Source organism: Mytilus californianus, unplaced genomic scaffold (assembly GCF_021869535.1).
Source record: "Mytilus californianus isolate M0D057914Y unplaced genomic scaffold, xbMytCali1.0.p SCAF_4, whole genome shotgun sequence".
NCBI lineage: Eukaryota > Metazoa > Mollusca > Bivalvia > Mytilida > Mytilidae > Mytilus > Mytilus californianus.
In genome coordinates this window covers 91,629,930-91,649,536 of record NW_026262690.1, presented here as the reverse complement: position 1 = coordinate 91,649,536, position 19,607 = coordinate 91,629,930, and positions in this window count along the sequence as shown.

Sequence of the window (19,607 nt, the reverse complement as noted above, 5' to 3'; positions counted from 1 at the left end):
CCTTGCCAGTGATCCAACTAACATTCTCCAGCACTCAAGGTGATCTTGCTATCTTGAAACCACCCAGACAGTTTCTGCGACAAATACAACAAAAGGCTTATTTCTCATAGTGGTCACAAGAAAATACAATTATAGGTAACGGAAATTGCTGTAAAAACCAATTTTTGTGTGCTTTCACGATTGTTATTTTTTTTAAATGGACAAAAATAGGAGATTAATTATTGCCTTTTTAGGAAATGACGCATACTAGTAACAGTATCAAAATTTAAATTGTGAGTTTTTATTTTATGAAATCTATCCCGTCGCAATTTTTGAAATAATAAAAACATCACAAAAATTTCTTAATTTACAGTACTCTTCTCCGACTACAAATTTTTAAAAAGTCATTTCTGTAAAAGTCTATTTGTTATCATGTATACATTGTGTTCTATTTATTTCATGCTTGGTCGGAACAAGTCTATCTTTCAAACGAAAATAAAATAAATGGAGAATGTGTCTATTGGCCACAAATGCCCCCGCTTGTAAATATGCATGAGTCATTGACAACTTCCACATACAGATGCATGATTCACGTCGTTAAGACCAGTTTGTGATTATAAGCATTGTGTATAAGTTTCATAACATTTAGTTGAGGCAAACTAAAGTTAGAGAACGGAAACGAAAAATGTTTATGTTTATAAAGGGGCATAACTCATGAACGGTAAAAGTGACGTCACCCAATTTCGAACTTGATCTGTGTTTTGTGGTAATAAGCATTGTTTATAAGTTTTATAACATTTGGTTGAGGCAAACTAAAGTTAGAAAACAGAAACCAATTTTGGAGATGTCCGGGACGAAAAGACACTGAATGCCCCCTCCGCTATGGGGGGCGGCAGGGGGCATAAAAATAAGACTTTCAGATCAAAAAGAAAGTATGATCCTTAACATGGACAAATAGAAACAAGAGTGCACACGCTGAAATGTCTCGCCTACTATACTGACCATTGATTTTATGTTGATAGTCCTACATATAAAGTTTTACTACAAGTATCACATTAACATTTATGATCCAAGAAAATGAGGTCAAGGTCAGATAAACCAAGCCGGAAATACATGTACACCTTTAATACAATCCCTCCATACACAGAATATAGATGACCTATTGCCTATAGTATAAAAGAAACAGAACAAACCATGGAAATTCTATACTGACCAATGAACCATGAAAATGAAGTCAAGGTCATTTGAACCCTGCAAGACACAGACATGTACACCTTAAAATCATTCCATGCATCAAATATAGTTGACCTATTGCTTAAGGTATCAAGAAAAAAAGTTAACCAGGAAAACTGAACATTGACCTATCAACCATGAAAATGAGGTGAAGGTCAGATGATACCTGCCAGACAGATATATACACCTTACAATCATTCCATACACCAAATATAGTTGACCTATTGCTTAAAGTTTAAGAAAAACAGACCAAAACACAAAAACTTAACATAAGCAATGAACCATGAAAATGAGGTCAAGGTCAAATAAAACCTGCGAGACTGACATGTCCATCATTAAATATTTCCATACACCAAATATAGTTGACCTACTGCATACAGTATTAGAATAAACTGCTTCGCTGAGCGCAGCTGGATACGCCCGCAGAAGTCCAACCCTGAACAGTTGGGGCAAAAATGGACACAATATTCAAGCTTGATACAGGTCTGAATTTGGATTGTTATTAAATATTTGACATATTATAGGTTTCTGAATAAATGTAGTCAAAGAACTTGAAATTGGTTATATGAATTGAATTTATAGTAAGATTTCTTGCTGTTGTGCAATACACTGTGCTGTTGCGCAATACTTAGTAAATCTGTTGTCAGACTATAAACAAATAAAGTTCAATTAATTCTCAATGTCATATTAGAAATTTATGAAAATGTAAAGGGAGCTTACATCAATAGATATAAACAATTCACCAAAGTTTCATGAGAATTGCTGACAGCATTTTTGAGTTATAGTTCGAAAACTGGAAAATTCCCCCTTTTTTAATGAATAAAACCCCATAACTCAGAAATGATAAATGAAAAATTTATAAAATTCTAAACGGAGCTTACTTCAATAGATATAAGCAATTCACCAAAGTTTTATGCAAATTGGTTAAAGCGTTTTTGAGTTAATGTCCGACATGTTGACGACTGACAGATAGACGGACAACGGTATACCATAATACGTCCCGTAAACGGACGTATAAAAACAGACCAAAACTCAAAAACTTAACATTTAGCAATGAACCGTGAAAATGAGGTCAAGGTCAAATAAAGCATGCCAGACTGACATGTACATCGTAAAATATTTCAATACCACAAATATAGTTGACCTACTGCATACAGTATAAGAAAAACAGACCAAAACACAAAAACTTAACATTGAGCAATGAACCGTGAAAATGAGGTCAAGGTCAAATAAAACCTGCCAGACTGACATGAACATCTTAAAATATTTCCATACACCAAATACAGTTGACCTATTGAATACAGTATTAGAATAAAAATGCTTCGCTGGGCGCAGCTTGATACGACCGCAGAGGTCGAACCCTGAACAGTTGGGGCAAGTATGGACAATACATTCAAGCTTGATACAGCTCTGAATTTGGATTGTGATTAAATATTTGACACAGCATAGGTTTCTGACACAGAAAAAATGTGGTCTAAGAACTTGAATTTTTTTAATTTACCTATTATGGTCCAATGTCCAAAATCAAAATACATGGTTAGATTCAGCATATCAAAGAACCCCATATATTCAATTTTTGTTGAAATCAAAAAAAGTTTAATTTTGGACCCAAACTTGGACAAACTTGAAAACTGGGCCCATAATCAAAAATCTAAACACATGTTTAGATTCAGCATATCAAAGAACCCCAATAATTCAATTTTTGATGAAATCAAACTAAGTTTAATTTTGGACCCTTTGGACCTTAATGTAGACCAATTTAAAAAACGGGACCCAAAATTAAAAATCTAAATACACGGTTAGATTTGGAATATCAAAGAACCCCAATAATTCAATTTTTGATGAAATCAAACAAAAGTTTAATTTTGGACCCTTTTGACCTCAATATGAACCAATTTGATAGCGGGGCCCACAAATAAAAAATCTAAATACATGGTTAGATTCAGCATATCAAAGAACCCCATATATTCAATTTTTGTTGAAATCAAACAAAGTTTAATTTTGGACCCCAATTTTGGACCAACTTGAAAACTGGGTCAAAAATCTAAAATCTAAATACATGTTTAGTTCAGCATATCAAAGAACCCCGTATATTCAATTTTGTTGAAATCAAACAAAGTTTAATTTTGGACCCCAACTTGGACCAACTTGAAAACTGGGCCCATAATCAAAAATCTAAACACATGTTTAGATTCAGCATATCAAAGAACCCCAAGAATGCAATTTTTGTTAAAATCAAACTAAGTTTAATTTTGGACCCTTTGGACCTTAATGTAGACCAGTTTAAAAAACAGGACCCAAAATTAAAAATCTTAATACACGGTTAGATTTGGCATATCAAAGAACCCCAATAATTCAATTTTTGATGAAATCAAACGAAGTTTAATTTTGGACCCTTTTGACCTCAATATGAACCAATTTGATAGCGGGGTCCACAAATAAAAAATCTAATAACATGGTTAGATTCTGCATATCAAAGAACCCCATATATTCAATTTTTGTTGAAATCAAACAAATTTTAATTTTGGACACCCAATTTGGACAAACTTGAAAACTGGGCCAAAAATCAAAAATCTAAATACATGTTTAGATTCAGCATATCAAAGAACCCCATATATTCAATTTTTGTTAAAATCAAACAAAGTTTAATTTTGGACCCTTTGGACCTTAATGTGAACCAATTTGAAAACTGGACCCAAAACTAAAAATCTAAATACTCGGTTAGATTCGGCATAACAAATAAATAAATGTGGTCAAAGATTTTACAAATCAAATCTAATGCGCCATACTGTGCAATTAAAGATTACTTCTTGAAATTTTTCAATATTTGAAATTTGAAAAAAAAATAATATTTGAAGAATAATTGTGTTAATTTCTGAAATCTGAAATGAGAAAAAATTGACCCCCCACAATTTCTTTTTACCCCCCCCCCCCCCTTTTTCCCCCAAAAAAATTCTTTCCCTCAAGATATGGTTATAATCTCAATTCAAATTTCCAATGGAGTTAGCAACCATAATTACCCATTTAAATTTACCATAGTGCTAACTTAATCTATTTTTTAATAGAATTTAAAATATTGTGTCAAATCTTTCATATGGATTTTTTTGTAAAAAAAAAAGATGCAACATTTTTACTGGTCTTCCTTTATAAATATGCATTTCTTTAAACATAATTTAAAAGCAGTGTAAGGGAAGTAACCAAAACGTTGTATTTGGATTACCTCCCTTACACTGTTTTAAATTATCTTAATTGTTCATTAACCATTACTTTATACATAATTTAAAAGCAGTGTAAGGGAGGTAATTTCAATGATGTATTTGATTTATCTCCCTTACACTGCTTTAAATTATGTTTTGTACTAAAGTATTTGTCCATTAACCAGGACAACCTTGTTTTTCCCCCTTTTTTGCCCCTTATTCCTAAACGGTTTGAGCCATAACCCCCCAAAGCAAATCCTAACCATCCCTTTGAAGTATGGAAACTTGTAGTATAATTTCAGAGAGATCCATACACCGTTCCACAGTTATTGTCTGGAAACTAGAAAATGCTTATTTTTGGCCCCTTTTTGGCCCCTAATTCCTTAACTGTTGGTACCATAACCCCCAAAATCAATCCCAACCTTCCTTTTGTGGTATTGAACCTTATGGTAAAATTTCAAAGAGATCCATTCGTTTAAACTAAAGTTAGAGTGCGAAAACCAATGTGTCTTCGAACGACGACGACGCCAACGTCATACCAATATACGACCGCAAAATTTTTTGCGGTCGTATAAAAAGACCAAAACACAAAAACTAAACTATGACCACTGAACCAAGAAAATGAGGTCAAGGTCAGATGACACCTGCCTGTTGGACATGTACACCTTACAATCATTACATACACCAAATATAGTAGACCTATTGCTTATAGATTGATTTGATTTTTGATGTTTTAACGCCACTTTTAAGCACCGCATTTGGGCTATTTTTGTGGCGGCCAGTTTTTATTGGTGGAGGAAGCCGGAGTGCCCGGAGAAAACCACCGACCTTCGATAGGAAAACTGACAATCCTAGTCATTTAAGATTGGAGTAGAGTGCAGCCGCACGAGCGGGGTTCGAACTCACAACTTCAGTGTTGACTGGCTAGTGATTATAGTAGTAACTACTTAGACCACTCAGCCACCGAGGCCCCTCCTATTGCTTATAGTATCTCAGATATGGACTTGACCACGAAATGTTAACCATGTTCACTGATCCATGAAATGAGGTTGAGGTCAAGTGAAAACTGTCTGACAGGCATGAGGACCTTGCAAGGTACGCACATACCAAATATAGTTATCCTATTACTCATAATAAGAGGGAAATTAACATTACAAAAAATCTGAACTTTTTTTTTCAAGTAGTCACTGAACAATGAAAATGAGGTCGAGGACAATGGACATATGACAGACGAAAACTTCATCTATATACAAAGTATGAAGCATCCAGGTCTTCTACGTTCTGAAATATTAAGCTTTTAAGAAGTTAGTTAACGCCGCAGCCACCACCGCCGCTGCCTCTGGATCACTATCCCTATGTCGAGCTTTCCGCGACAAAAGTTGCAGACTCGACAAAAATGATATAAGCCTAATCGCCAGTTAATAAAATATTTTTTTTTATTCATGCAAGACAAAATAATTCACAATTTGATTGATATACTACTTGTGTTACAACCAAATCATACAAACTTAGTGGCAATAGATAAGATTTTAGTAAATTCTCCACTATGCTTTTCTCCATATCTCTTATGTCGCAAGCAAGAAGGTAATGGATGTCTTATCCTAGTTCCTGTTGGAGTGCCGCTATCCTCTACTAATACTACATTGTTTGTGTCAAATCGTGGTACATTTGTTTTTTGTTTCTGTCTACAGCCAACAATATAACCTTTCTTTTTCTGTCCCATTATATTAATCATGACTTTGTCGCCAATCCTTCCTACTGCAGCTACATTATAAATATGCATGATTTTTCCTGGTTTTCCGGCTGTTGCAGCGGCTTTTCCTATTGGACTGTTATCTATGACTCTTACTCTGGACCGAAGTCTCAATTCCATTAGACACTGTGATGTACTATAATAGAAAAAAAGGTTGCCATTCATTAGAAAAGAGAGGCAAAAGATACCAAAGGGATATTCAAACTCAATTTGAAAATAAACTGACTATGTCATGGGAAAAAAAACAAAAAACAAACAACAGTATACAAACCACATAGAAAAATAAAAACCGAGCAACACAAACCCCACCAAAAACTAGGATGGATCTCAGGTGCTTGGGAAGGGTAAGCAGATCCTGCTCTACTAATGACATCTGTCATGTTGCTCATGCAAGTACAAATCCTGTGATAAGTCTAATGACATGTATCTATATTAGTAGTAAAGAATTTTTTATGAAGCAAATGTGCAAATGAGATTAGTAATACAGTAATTATATGAGAAAGTATAAAAGAATACTATTATGTACTTTTATTTACTGGTACCAATTTTAAGAATCTGTCTAGTCTTTGGATGTAATACTATCTGGATATTTTGCCCTTACATGTATATTTATCAAAACACAAAAAAATCAAAAGACTTATAGAGGTAAAAAATACATGTTCACTAATGGCTTTCAACAACAGACTTGTGATTACAATTTCAAACTCTATAAAATGTACCAGGCCTAGAAAATTAGTGATTTAATTTAACACATACTACCAAAGATCTTCAGTATATACCAAATTCCTTAAATGACAAAACAAATTGACATCCATGGACATGGTTCCTGATTTTAGACAGGAACTTCAACAAGTGTTCAGGTTAAACTAATTTTGATTACTAAACCCACTCTCCCTTTTTTTAATATAGTGCATATACATGCACGACAAAATAAATTTAATTTGCAAAATAAAAAGCATACTAAATTATTATCATATAAATCATTATAAACCAAAATTCAGTTCAATCATAAAAATGGGCTGGACAACTGAAGTATTTCAGAATGATGGCTCCGGGTTCAACTAAATTCTCCTTCCTTTGAATTGCTAAGTGTGTAAAGTATAGTGACTTTTTACAGAAACTAAACAAACCTGAATAATTTATTATGACTGAATGTTGAGGTCAGACATGTTAGCTTGGTTAATCTGTTTGCTATATTCATACAAGTACTAGTACTGCTTACAGGAAACATGGTTCCTCTTCTTGATATGTCTGAAAACATAAATGATAACAAATTTAAACATGATTATTAGTAATTACATCATAACTTTATCATTTTCATAAAGCAAGATGAAATCATACATGTACTTCAAAATTGAACAATATTTTAATTTAGCCAATTAAGGGCATGATAACAAAGCATGACAGTACATCAATTAGACAAATTAGAGAATATAACAGAACATACATGTACAATGGATAATTTAAACTAGAATCTCTAAAGAGCCTGTGTCGCTCACCTTGGTCTATGTGTATATTCAACAGAGAACACTCTCCAACATTGTAGACAAGAATAGAATTCATGACAAAAATCGGTGTTGTGTTATCTTGTATTGCTGATCATTTAGTCTGTTTGGTTTCTCTCTATCTTCTATAGTTTTCGCTCAAAATACAAAAGAGGGTAAAAAAAATTCTCATTTCAGGGCAATCACTCCTATAAAGAGTGACAGTCTACTAACTATATCTGCAAAATATGACTTGTTAATAGATCTTGCCATGCTAATCATTTTATAATTGAAAGTGTCTATTTATCTTTTATCATTTTTATCATACATGTACAAGACAAAATTCAAATTAAACGGAAAAAAATCGTCATTAAAGGGCAATAACTCCAATAAGAAGTCATCAGACAATTTCCTCTATTTGTCTTAATTGTAGAACTTGTCTTGCTGATCATTTTTGCTTATTTTAAGTTTCTATCTATCTATTATAATTTTCAAGATATAAGGCAAAAAACGCAATCAAGAGGCTCTCAAGAGCCTGAATCGCTCACCTGTATTTCAGAGGAGAAGATTTTTAAATGTTAGCAAACTTGATGAACAAATTGTGTAAAATTGTCTTTAAAGGGCAATAACTCCTTAAGGGGTCAATTGACAATTTTGGTCAGATAAACTTTTTTGTAGATCTTACTTTGCTGAACATTATTGCAGCTTACTGTTTATATCTATCTATAATAATATTCAAGATAATAACAAAAAACTGCAAAATTTTGTTAAAACTACCAATTTGGTGGCAGAAACCCAACAATGGGTTGTTCCATTCGTCTGATAATTTCAGGGCCGATAGATCTTGACCAATTTATCAATTTTACCTATGTCAGATTTGCTCTAAAAGCTTTAGTTTTTTAGATATAAGCCAAAAACTGCATTTGACCGTTACATTCTATTTTTAGCCATGGCGGCCATGTTTGTCAATGGATCAAAACTTCAGATACATATTATAAACAAGATACCCTAAGGAACATTTAGTTAAAGTTTGACGGTAATTGGCCCAGTAGTTTCAGAGGAGAAGATTTTTAAATGTTAGCAAATTTGATGAACAAATTGTGTAAAATTGTCTTTAAAGGGCAATAACTCCTTAAGGGGTCAATTGACAATTATGGTCTTTCTAACTTTTTTGTAGATCTTACTTTGCTGAACATTATTGCTGTTTACAGTTTATATCTATCTATAATAATATTCAAGATAACAAAAAACTGCAAAATTTCCTTAAAACTACCAATTTAGTGGCAGCAACCCAACAATGGGTTGTTCGATTCGTCTGAAAATTTCAGGGCAGATATATCTTGACCAATTGAACAAATTTACCCCATGTCAGATTTGCTCTAAAAGCTTTAGTTTTTAAGATATAAGCCAAAAACTGCATTTGACCCCTATGTTCTATTTTTAGCCATGGTGGCCATGTTTGTCGATGGATCAAAACTTCGGATACAATTTATAAACTAGATACCCTAAGGAACATTTAAAGTTTGAAGGTATTTGGCCCAGAAGTTTCAGAGGAGAAGATTTTTGAAATAGTTTACGACGACAGAGGACGGACGACAAGTGATGGCGTAAGCTCACATGGGGCCCTTCGGGCTACGGTGAGCAAAAAATTGGTAAAAATCATCATCAAAGAGGGCAATAACTCTAACAAGGAGTCGACTGACGATTTCGACCATGTGGACTTATTTGAAGAACTTGTCTTGCTGATCATATTTGCAATTTAAAGTTTATCTCTATCTATTATAAATTAACTTATAATTTTCAAGATACATTGTAATAGGCAAAAATGAAAAAGAATGGTAAAATTTGTCATTTAAGGGCAATAACTCCTATAAGAAGTCGTCTGACAGTTTTGACTTAAACAGACATTTGGTAGTGCTCAACATTATTAACATTTCTGCTCCTGTCAGATTTTCTCTATTTATAGCGATTTTCAAAATAATAGACAAAACTTGCATTTTACCCTATGATTTATTTTTAGCCATGTTGGCCATCTTGGTTAGCAGACAGTGTCATCGAGCACATTTTTTAAACTATATACCCAAGGATGATTGTGGCCAAGTTTGGTCAAATTTGGCCCAGTAGTTTCAGAGGAGAAGATTTTTGTAAAAGTTAACAGACGACAGCGCCGGACACCAAGTGCTGAGAAAAGTTCACTTGGCCCTTAAGGTCAGGTAAGTTAAAAATAACATGGGAAGAGAGAGAGAGAGAGACAACATAAGACCCCTAAGAACCTGAATCCATCAACTGTAAAACATATAGTTTTTATTGATTATTTTTGCTGTGTACTTCAAGTTTTCATTATAATAGGCATAAAACTAAAATGATAGGAAAAAAAATCTTCACTTAAGGGCTACAACTACTATATAAGAGGAGTCATTCAATGTTTTCTGTTGTATCAGATATTAAGTAGATCTTGTATATTAAACTGTACATTATAGGCAAAAATCATCCATTAAGGACAATAACCTCTATAAGGAGACTCCAGTCATCAATTCAAATGACAAAGACTTGTTAACTACATGTAATTATTTGTGAATTTTTGTACTAGTACAATGTAGTAAATAAGCAACTATCAGTCCTTTTACTATTTACCAAGTAATTGATCAGATAGGGACTGTTTTTTATAGTAATGTCTCGTCTGTGCTATCAAATTTCAATTGACCAGTATTTGACAACCTAGGTATCAGTCTGTACATTGTGTATTAGCAATTTTGTATTGCTGTCAGATAATTTTTTCTGTTTTCAGTTTCTACCTATCTTGTATACTATAAGAGAGATTACAATATAGGCAAAAACACTGAAATTTAGTCAACAATCACCATTTAAGGGCAATATATCATATAAGGAGAGAGAGTCATTAAATGGTTTAAGCATTATTGGCCATTTGTAGGTCTTGTATTGCTGATCACTATGGTGTTTATAGTTTCTTACTACACATAAACAATGTATCTATTTGTATTTTAAATAGACATTACACAAAAAATAAATCAAAAATCTTCATTCAAGGGTAAAATCTGATAACTTTGGTGGAAATGGAAAGAAGATATACCTTTTTTGAGGTTGGTCCAATGGTTTTGGAGGACATTAAAAAAAAATTTAGACATGAATGTCACCCAAACGACATACATGTAGTACAAAATGTGTTTGCCATGTATATATAAGTCCACATTTTTGTTTAATCCACACACTCTTTTCATCGCCCCAGATCTAACGAAAAATTCTAGTTCACTGTAAAAAGCTTTTGATAAGGAACTTAAAAACATGTATTTAATCTATACCAAAGTCTATTAAAAGATAATACATGTAATATATAAATTTGTTTCTTCAATAGAATGTTGGTTTTTTTATTCTTAAGTCAAAACAATGAAATACTTGTAAAAAACGTTAATCAATTTTATAAAGTTTCTTTATACATCGGGATTTGCATAAACATGATAAAAGAAACAAAAATACACGTAGAAGTTCTGAAGTTAAAATTGATTTATATACTAGTGAGTATATGTATGAGTGATATACAGTACATGATGTATATGTACATGTATATACCTAATTATATGCCACGTACCCAAATTGTACATTTATTTAAGATCTAGACAAAAGTTTCCATTCTGTGTTTATTTTGTAGATATATTCTTATTACATGTTCTATATATTTCCACAATATTGTATTTGAATCCATTTACTAAATCATAGAAAAATGGGTTTGAACAGACCTCCAAATGACCCAAAATTCTATAATGAGAAGCCCCTAAATTGCATCCATGCTCAAATTCACATCAGTCATGTCTGTAAAAATCTAACAACTGATCATGCTGATGTTTTGCTTAATTTTTCCACATTTTTAGAACCATTTCACATTTGTCAGTGCTTACTTTTCCTTTTGTACATATTGTAAGAAACAGATGCCTCGGACAAATGTTACTTGGTTACTTTCAGAAGTTGACTTTTTGTGGATGTCGCATGTGACGTTTCTGTAAATTTTACTTTTTTCTCAGGATAATTTGACAGTTTTGTGCATACATTTATGATTAAGCTTTGTTGAAAGAAGTGCATAATGGCAAGTTATAAGAATACAAATTTTTTAATATCTAAGAAAACTTTTAAGATTTCCGCTGCTATTTTTGCAAAATTGGTGCAATTTGGGTTCTGTAATGTTATAGTTTTAATCAGGGTTTAAGCTAGGATTTTAAGGGCTTTAGTCACTTTTGCCCGAGATGAAAATCAACCTTATTTTGTGTTACAGCAAGGGACCAATGATGTATATTACTAGCTTTACATCTTTGCCAGACTTTGAAGAACTTTTTCACTTCAGTTTGTTCCAGGGGACATGATTTCTGATCAACAAAAGTTGGATTCCATTTTTTTAAAACCAGGAATCACAGCATAAATGAACTTGTAACACAGGCACTTGTTTCTATCCATAAGAAGAACCACGATCAACGTATATTTAGGAGCTCCATGGATAGAAACAAGTGCCTGTGACTTGTAACGATTATATCACTGCATAATCCTTATAATGGTTTAAATCGATATTTGGAAATCATTTCTATTAAGTTGGAACCAAGGATTTGTACAAATCCCTATTGGAACGATTCTAATGACTGTAAGGAGGTTGTAAATTAATGAAGACTAGATCACGTTTACTTTCGAATTTCAAATGAAATAAAAACGGGAAGTGACACTTGGATAATAAACTCAGAATGAATCCGGATTCATCTACGGATTGGTTCGTTTTTTAAAAAAGGCAGAAAATTATCATTTCTTAAATCATGTAAATTAAATTTGCTTAATACATGTACATGTAGTAAGATACATATATTTGTCTCTCTCATTTGATTGAAACTAAATGATTTCGTATTTTACGTTTTTAGTGTCTATAAATTCATAGGAATACTTTCATGAATGCGCAGTACATACATCATGTACATGTAGTAAAGGAAGCACCTGTTTGACTCGTGAAAACATTTCTGAACGTTTTGAATAAAGTTCTATCTTTTTTATCGAAATTTCGAAAGTTTATGATGAAAAGTTATATATATGACGAAAACACGTTCGAATGATGAAACTACGACAAACAAACTGCAAAATTGTGATTGTTTGAGAAATATTGAAATTCAAATACGAACTGTCGGGGGAAAACAATTTTGTTCAAATGTCAAAACTACAACAAACGAACTGCAAATTGTGGTTGTTTAAGAAATATTGAAATTGAGAAATGCCAACTGACTGATTTTACTGGGGAAAATAATTGTGATGGTCAATTATGAGGTTTATTAATAATTAACTGATTAGTGACCCATCCGATGGTGATAAGGGGATTACCTGTAATCACAACTTATAACACCTGTTGTAAATTTTAATTACCTGAGGCTCATAAAGACAGGTAGATTTATAGTATTTTCATGCGAAAATATTTTTACACTTTCCAAATTTAAGTGACGAAATTGATTTGAAACACTTTCGTCATTTTTAAAACAGTTTCGTAAATGATGAAAATGATGAGCGCTATCAAAATCACTGGCTTTGATCATTTTCCCCTGTTTTCAACAATAGACCCTAGAAAGTCATGACAGTGGCAATTTACTTACATTGACAACTTTATTTCAGGGTTATGACTACATTTTGTGCATTTGATATGACATGAATTTACAGTGCAAAACATCCTTAATTTGGGATTAATCCAAAAGGCAAAACACTAAAAAATGTATTTGTCTACAGTCTAGTAGAGATCAATTTATACAATGAATTTTTCAAGAAAATAAACAATTTGCTACATTCATCCCTCTGAAAATCACTATCTTCTAAGGGACCAATCTCATAAACAAACAAAAATTTCAAAATTCAACTGATTACATAAAAGGCAACATATTATATTTTCCTTAAATTCTAAAATAAAAATAAAACTTTTGTGCACAGTAAATGTATACAAAACGGGTAAGTGACTGGTCCCAACCTGTTAAAAGCACGAAGCTATAACCCAAAGACTTGCATCACTGTTTCTAATACAATAGGAATTATTTTACCTATATAATTAAGTATTTTTGAGTCAATCGTGGAAAATGATCTTGTAAAATGCTTTCCCGGAAACGTGTGAGAGTAGGGTAATTTGAGAATCGATATAGGCGTGTTCCCGAATTGTTTCCGTAATTTAGGCGAATACATGACAACTCAGCTCGGACCAAAGACACGTCGGACCAAGACAACTCGGGCTACTTTTAAAGACCTTTTGAAGAAAAATCGGACCTTGAAAGACAACTCGGACTAGTTATGAAGGCAATAAAAAAAGCTAATGAGGCTAGTGCTGGACTTATTAGAAAGGCGGATAATATGTAAAGATATTTTCTGTTTATTTAATTGATGGATCGGCATCGTTTCGTGTGATTGTGTTTTCTACTAAATGTAAAAAATGTTATTTTGCAAAGGGGATAGATTCGTAAAAATTTTCATTGACAATTGGGGATATTTTAAAACAAAATATACAACTTTCAGACAGTCACTATCTAGGTGTCATCATTTTGAGTATGACCAAGCCGTCGAAATAGATATTCCCAACAAAATATGCATTTTTGGTCAATCTTATGTTCAACGAAGCCAGGTCGGGGCTGCAATTTAAAATGTGTAGTGAGGGGGAAACTGAAAAGGTACACAATTTTGGGGAAAAGTAAATTGAAAGAAATTAAAAAAATATCGAATTTTCATTTGCCACCTTTTTATAGAGTGGTCAGAGTTGTTTAAGGAGGTACCCAACACCTTGACTAATATTAATTTGGCTCGTTTAATTTTCATAAAATTTTGACCAAATGTTTACTTTGACCCTTTGACAAAAATATAAAAATTTCAAAAAAATTGAACCAACCACTTTATCAGAAAAATTTCATTGGTTATATAGCAGTTTGACAAACACTAATTTTGATCATTGAGAAGCTTAATATTTCCTTAACAATACAACGTAATTAAAACGTTTAGCTGATTTTTACAGAGTTATCTCCCTGTAGTGTTAGGTACCACCTTAAGGGCAAACGATACAGTTACAGGGGAGATAATGACGTTGCTAACGTAAAATGTTATTTTTCGCGACGTCAAACTGTGAAATATAGGAAAAAGATGCATTTTTCGACTGATTTTAGTCATTAGCTCGAAAACGAGTACATCGACCCCTCTTTTTGAAAATAACATTCGGATTGGTTATGTATGAATTTTGTTGTACCTATTTTTATGAAAAAAATCACCGATGGAATTTTTTTTTACATTAGATAAATATACAGCAAAAAAAGCCGTTTTTTTTTTCTAAAAACATAAACATTTAATAAAAATGAATTATTCCCAAAGAGTTGATACAAAAAAATAAAAAGCATATTTATGTAGAGAAGATATTTATCAATCTTTTTAAAAAGAAAATCCGCTTGTGTTTATCTTTCGAAACAAAAAAGTTCGGTATGTCTGTCCAAAGGATAGAAATGTCAATGAACCGAAATTTTGAATAAGTGTCTAAAATTTCGACCCCATTTATCTCTTAAAGTAGCACATGAAGGTATATCTTTTGTTGTATATTTGAATTGACTAGGTGAAAAGTAGCTTGTATGCAAATTTTCGAAAAAAAAATCACCGTGGGATCAAAACTGTATCGTATGCCCTTAAGTCGGTGTTTTCAAGTTGCATATTTTGAAAAAAAACCTTCATTGATACCAATGAGTATGTTACGGAGTCCACTTGCCAGGAAATAGTTGAGTAGTTCGTCACAAGGCTCGTTTAGTTACTAGGATAGCAACCGCCATTGACAGTAAAACCTCATCTGACCCACTTAACAAGCCCCTATGGTTTAGTTAAAGGCAATGGCATTGTGACGAAGCCTGATAAAAGCCCTCACAATTGAAAGAGGACATTGCTATGTCAATGGTTGGGAGGTCAGTTGAAGGACCATATATATATTTATATTTTCAAGAATCGGTGAAAAAAAATCGGGGTTCATGCATACACTTCGATAGACCATGTTGCCTAAACTACTTTCGTAACCTATATAAACACTATATAAAATAAGATGACACGAAGACATGCTAATGAGACAAACACCCACAAGAGACGAAATGACGTTAAAGTTAGCAACTAAATGGTCACCGTACGGCTTTAAACAATGAGCAAAACCCATAACGCAGGCCTAGGTATAAAGTCCACGACATGACAAAGGATTAGGCCCAGTAAGACCCCTTTTTGGCCCCAAAATATAGCAATTTTTCAAAATTGTTAAAATGTAAATTTTTAGCTATTCATTGGAAAGAAGAATACTTCTGTTACATAAATATTGGCTGTTTTTCACAATACAATGCACATGTATCATCAAGTCATGCTAAATTACTGAAATCTTCGAAATTTTAGCATTTTGGTTAATTTTTAGACGGTTTCCGTCTGAAATGGAAGTGGCCGCATTTGTGTTCATTCTTAATATTTAAATGTAAGTTGCATTCGATGATAATACATTACATATATAAAGGTTGAGAATGAACACGGATGCGGCCACTTTCATTTTTGACAAAAACCATCTGAAAAGTGACATATTGTGGCATATTTGATAGATTTTTCATATTTAAGCTTGAATTTGAGCGTCTTTAATGACTAAATCAGTTCAAATCGGGCACCCAATCCTCTCTTAACATGAGAAAGTGGTGTAACAGCACAACATAAGAACAAACTATAAAATCAGTTGAAAAGGATTGACTCATCAGATCAACACAACGCAACAAAAAAGCAACTTATAAAAAGACTTTGACACAAAGTACTGATCCTAGAGTACTCCCAGTTACTGAAAGCTAGTTCAAAGCCAATAACAACTTGTAAAAAAGCATGTATCTAAGCATGTATCTATAAGACTAAAATATCAATCAGTACACTCTCAATGGTTATAGACTTATAGTGCACATACAGAGAAAAAATATGTCAATTTCACTGTGATATATGCATGCGCGTTACACATGAATTGAATCCTGGGGTTTCAAGAAAATTGAAATTGAAAGAAAAAAAAATAACAACTGCTTGATTGGCTTGAGAGTTATAAGGATTAAACACATTTGTTTTTAGAGGTAATTGATGTGCCAACTGAGCCGCTGACTAGCAACCTTTACATAAAAGTCCGAACAGTTTGTGAGTTAGTAATCTACCATGTTTTCGCAGCCATCAGTAAGTTCTAGAAAAAATGTGTTGAATCATATAATATACAACTTTTTGCCAAGAATAGCCCAAACTTCCCACCTTTCATAACGATCGACCTACTTTACAGAACATTCTTATATGATTATTTTTTGTTTAGTTTGTTTTCGCCCTGACAACCAATGGATTCTCTACCTACAGTTGCTTGCTATTTCAGTTATCAATAAATTTCTTCCAATAACCCGTACATATTTTTGTTTGACCTTGCTTTGCTTTAAGTTTTGCCAAGAAAGTTTTGTTTCTTTCTCGCCAGACTTTTTTATTTCTCAATGTTAGAATTTCTCGTCGTGCCCGTGTAATACCGTATGAGATTTATTTCATAAAATATATCCAAAGTGTCTGGAGATGTCTTGAAAAAACTAGGTGTCGTTAGGCATGCGACTTGTAGACATAAATAATGTTTGAAAGGGAAATATCAAGAGATAACGTATTAAATATTGGTAATCATTCGCTATATTGGTTTTCAGAGTATCTTGTAAAATCTGGCAAATTCAGTTAATTATATATAATTGTATCTATGATATCTTTAAAATATTTGTTGACACAGTAATACGCGACAACACGGGATTTAACAAGAAAAATATTTAGACAGAACTTACCTTTCAATCGTTGGAACTTTTTTTACAATCTTACAGATAGCAAAACAATGGTAAAAACGCGAAGTCGTTTCTTTATCCATGGTCACGTTGATTGGTTGATAGGATTTTAATAGTAATTGCGACTAACCTGTATTTTTTACCTTTGCTTCTTTGACAAGTAAACTGGCACAACTTTTTCTAAGGATATTTTTAAAAAGAGACAGAGGAAGTGATATCTCAATTTCTTTTCAATCTCTTAACTTCTTAACATTTAAAATTATTATCAATAGCTTTTTTCTTGTAAAATAAATCCAAATAATCATGTTATTTCCGTTCAATAGGAAATCTTCCTGAAAAGCCACTGGCCACTAAAGGGCGCACAATTATTCACATGATTGCATGCACTGCAACTTGTCGTTTCCGTATTACGAAACGGTAGTCTTTACTTTATAGATTCGGATTGTTTAAGTACATTCTCAAATTGCTTACGAACCATTCAAAACAAAATAGAAGGTGCCGATTCAGAGAATGATTCAATACATTCTAATAAGGGATTTTAGGAGTAACGAATACAAAATGAGTAGTATTCAGAAAAAGCAATGATAAATTCCATGATTTGCTAAGGGAAACACTCAAAACTATTTTAATCATAAATAAAATAGGAGGTGCACTCTAATATATATATATATACAAGTTTATTGTTTTCTGTTTAGTATTAAATTTATAATTAAGATCCATTTATTACATCGGTGATCCGTTTATTTGGCAATCGCCAATGGCAGTCAGCAGGGTTTAAGAACATTTGTTGTTCGACCTGTTAGTCAAATGCGTTTTGTTAAAATATACTTTTTCACTTTTTTGGTCTTTTGGAAAATGTTGTTTGTGCTGTATTTAGACCCCTCTAACAAGAAATTTGTTTTGCATGCACACGTATAAAAATTGCGGTTTTTATCCAACGCAATCATAGGTTTGAACGTTGTTTTCAATTTAGACTTGTTTATATATAATATATATATATATATATATATACGGGTTATGTTCTTGATTTCTTTAGGGAAACTCAAAGATAATTTGGTTCAAAAATTAAAAAAAAAGGCGACGCACTATGGCATTATATAGTTAATATTTTGAGAAAGTTTCGTTAATTTCTGATTAAAAGTTTAGGAAAAGAAGCAGATACTAATGTGTATTGTAGTGAATGGATATGACAGGGTTCATGTCATGTCAAATCTAACACCAATAGTCATTCTCATTCAGATGAAGAAATGAAATAAGTGGTTCCAAAGTACAACATGTAAGTAATGTATGTCAAGCGGGTCTAGAGCTGTTTTGGATACAAAAGTAAGACAAAAGATGGGGGAGGGGGTCGGTATAATGTATATTAACAGTCTGAGAACTATTTTGTCTGTTTAAAAAACTATTTAATACTCTGAACGCCACGATATATACTTTATAAATGTGTTAATTTGTCAAAATAAAAGAGGCTCTATGAAGCCTGCTTTGCTCCGTGCATGATGTCTTGATATGTATTTTCATTAAAACAAACAGCATCACCTTGCTTGACAATGCAAGGCTAGGAGAAATATCTGTTTGAAAACCAAGATTTTTATATTCTTTGATTGAACCAGAACTATCATGTTTAATATGTTTTACCAACACCGACCACGCTGCTTATCACAAAATATTACAACAGCTATAATTCGAACTTGGTCAAGTAGCCTTAGTAATTTTGAGAGGAGGAAACAAAAATAGAATTTGACACATGTATTCTACATATACAAAAGTGTGTGTTTATTGGACGGATCATCGGTGACAATTATGAAAGGTTACGAAATGTAAATGATACTAGGAAATGCCAATTAGGCGGGACACTACACATTCAAAAGTCAAAGAGGGACAGACAACAAACATCATGTTCAAAGGAAAACAATACTACACGACACACTAAAATTGTCAATACATTAACAGAAAGCTAAAGATCCAACAACATATTAAGCTCCTCGAAAAGCAGGGGGGATAAGGTGCTTTAAAAGGGTAAACAGTGTCCAATAGTATAACTGGTAATTTCGACATCTTTCAATCGTAAAGATTACTCATACAACTCGTGAATCTAATATACGATTATATAGTGTAGATAATT